We start from the raw sequence: 3,407 nt of genomic DNA, 5'->3' as shown, positions 1-3,407 counted from the left end.
TCCCAAAGTGCTGGGACCATAGGTGTGAGCCACCAATGGTCAAGAAGAGTTGTTTGTCAGGACACACATGTGGAAGAGGGACCTCTGCAAAGCTTAGGACTCCTGCAGCCCCACTGGTGCGGGAGTCTAACAGGGTTTCTGAAAATCAAACGAACTACTACATACAAAATTCAGAATAATACCTAGGTCTTATGGAAACTGTATTGAGGGCTTATGATTGTTAGGGTTAGCAATGTGGTTTTTCAGACAGTTTCCTGAAGCCTTAGGACCTCCCAGAGGTGCCCCAAGAACTGCATCATAAAAGGCAGAGCAGGCGGGGAGCAGTGGCTCTCACCTGTAATTTCAGCACTTTGGGAGGCTGAGGCAGGCGGATCACAAGGTCAGGAGACCCCATCTCTACTAACAATACAAAAATCAGCTCAGCGTGGTGGCAGGTGCCTGTAATCCCAGCTACTCGGGAGGCTAAGGCAGGAGAATAGCTTGAACCAGGGAGGTAGAGGTTGCAGTGAACCCAGATCGTGCCACTGTACTCCAGCCCGGCGACTGAGTGAGACTGTCTCAAAAAAAAAAAGAGCAAATGGGGTTCTGGTTGGAATCCTTATCCCACTTCACCACATAGTGGCACCACCTTGATCTGTTTTATTTCATGTATGTTTCACTTGCAAGGTGGTGAGGGAAGGAACCCCCTGCTTACAAAAATAAAACGTTTGAAAACCACTCATGTAGTAGAAGCATGGCCCCTGGGTTAGGGGAGTTCATGTCTCATCCCAGATTCTGCTAGTAGCTGGCTGTGTGCCCTTGGACAAGATCCTTGTCTTTTTTTTGAGACAGCTCTGTTGCCCAGGCTGGAGTGCAACTGCACAATCACGGCTCACTACAGCCTCGACTGCCTGGGCTCCTCTCAGCCTCTTTAGTAGCTGGGAACACAGACATGGGCCACCATGCTTGGCTAATACATATTATTATTATTGTTTGTAAAGACAAGGTCTTATTATGTTGCCCAGGCTGGTCTCAAATTCCTGGACTCAAGTGATCCTCCTGCCTTGGACCCCTAAAGTGCTGGGATTACAGGCGTGAGCCACTGTGCCTGGCCTTCACTTGACTTCTTTGAGTTTTATTTTTCTGTTTTGAAAACTGAATGGCTCAGGCAATCCCTAACACTAAATCATTCTCCTTAAGTTAGCCAAATTCTTTGCTCATACAAAAGAGAGAAACATTCTCTTCCACACATTTTCATGTAATTAGTTTATTACAGATTCAATTATAAGGCTCCTAAGCCTCGTCACCCTATCTCTCTGTCCTTGTTGCCTCTTGGTGACCTTGCATGAGCCGAGTTTTGCTTTGCTGGAGGACTCCCAGGCCACAGCTCAGCTGGGATTTCACTGGCTACTCAGAAACACCCCAGTCAGGGACTGGGGTCCAGGCCCAGGGCGATACGTTCCCTGACTCCTCATTCCTAGCTGACCTCATGTGTCTTTTGCCTTCAAATACAACTGCGATCTGGAGAGCAACTGGCTTGTAGAGGTAACGGGGGGTTGAAGAGTGGAGAAAACTCATGCCCTGCAGTGTCAAGCCATCAAGCTGGGAAGTATAAATTAGCCTTGACATCAGACTACGATGAGACATTGTTATGGCTCAAAGGCTTCCTAGGTCCAAAGGACACACACACACACACACGTGCACACACACACACAGGCATACGCACACACACAGGCATACGCACACACACACGCCAACACTCAGGGAACTGAAAGCTGGAGGAGAGAAAACAAACTCCATCGCCACAATAATACGCTTTGACGATTACATCCAGTTTATAAATACCTTTTCCTCACTCTCTCCACAAAAAGGGACACAGAGATGCCCGGCCCTTCTCCCTTCTCACTCATTCTTTTTCCTTTTCGTTTTTGTTTTGTTTGTTTGTTTTGAGACAGAGTCTCGCTCTGTCACCCAGGCTGGAGTTCAGTGGCGCCATCTCGGCTCACTACAACCTCCACCTCCCAGGCTCAAGCAATTCACCTGCCTCAGCCTCCCAAGTAGCTGGGATTAGAGCACATGCCACCATGCCTGGCTAAATTTTTTTAAATTATAGTAAAAAAATTATTATTTTTAAAATTATAGTATAGCTGGCCCTATCTCACATGTATCTTAAAGCCCATTTTCTTCCAGCAGAGTCTCCCTTTCTGTGCCAAGGGTGGCTGGGGAAATGCAGGGAGACCCTAGGGTCAAATAGAATTATAGAAGCATGAGAAGCTTACCCAAGGGTCTGGGATTTTGGGGGCTCAGTAAAAGGAGAAGGAAGGAGGTAGGAGTGCCCCCAACAAAAGATACAGACACTAGATCCTCCTGATTTGAGGAGGCTGCTCCTTTAAGCCCCGGGAACATCTGGGCAGTGGTGTCACATCACATCGGGATGGAGAGAATGCTGAGTGATGCCATCAGCTCTAGTAGTCTTCACCCCTGGGCCATGAGCTGAGCTCTAGGAAGAGATTCAGTCGGGGCCTTGGTCTAGATGTGGGCTTGTGGGGGAGCAGAGGGTGAGGGAGGCAGGTGGTGATTTGAGCCATCACTATGGCTTGCTAAGAGGTGCCTTCAGGCAGGGTGAGTCTGTTCTGTCTGAAACAGTGTAGACCCCTCCTGAGCACACAGGACCCTGTCAGCTTGGTGAAGATCATGCCAGTTTCCCCTAGCAACCTCCTCTTGCCCACCACAGCTCAGTATAGCAACAGGATCATTTATGTTTCAGTTGGAATCTTCCTTTCCCTACCATCTTGTGGTTCTGTGGCTGGAGCCTGACCACGTACGTGTTTCTAACCCAGGATCTGGCCTCACTAGCTGCATAATCTTGAGCAAATTACTCGGTCTTTTATGGTTGTGGTTTTGTGTTTTTTTGTTTGTTTGTTTTTGTATTTTTTTTTTAGACGGAGTCTCCCTCTGTCACCCAGGCTGGAGTGCAGTGGCACCATCTTGGCTCACTGCAATCTCCGCCTCCTGGGTTCAAGAGATTCTCTTGCCTCAGCCTCTGGAGTAGCTGGGATTATAGGTGCGTGCCACCACATTGGCTAATTTTTGTATTTTTAGTAGAGATGGGGTTTCACTATGTTGCCCAGGCTGGTCTCGAACTCCTGACCTCAGGTGATCTGCCTGCCACTCAAGTGCTGGGATTACAGGTGTAAGCCACTGCGCCTGGCCTTTTCTGTTTTTTATCTGAAATGGGAATCATAATAACAACTACTTTGTAGATTTGAGATGCAGAAATCCTTACATAAAATACTCGGTAAATAAAGTGCTATAGAAGTGGTCCTGTCTTTTCTAAGTGATCCTTATTTAAGTCCCGTTTGCCATTGAGCTGGGCTCTCAGGAGAGGCCTTTTCTGGATACAAACAGAAGTTCCTGCCTTCCTTTCT

This window comes from Cebus imitator, unplaced genomic scaffold (genome assembly GCF_001604975.1).
Source record: "Cebus imitator isolate Cc_AM_T3 unplaced genomic scaffold, Cebus_imitator-1.0 Scaffold93, whole genome shotgun sequence".
Taxonomy (NCBI): domain Eukaryota; kingdom Metazoa; phylum Chordata; class Mammalia; order Primates; family Cebidae; genus Cebus; species Cebus imitator.
Note: the sequence above shows the minus strand (reverse complement) of the source record.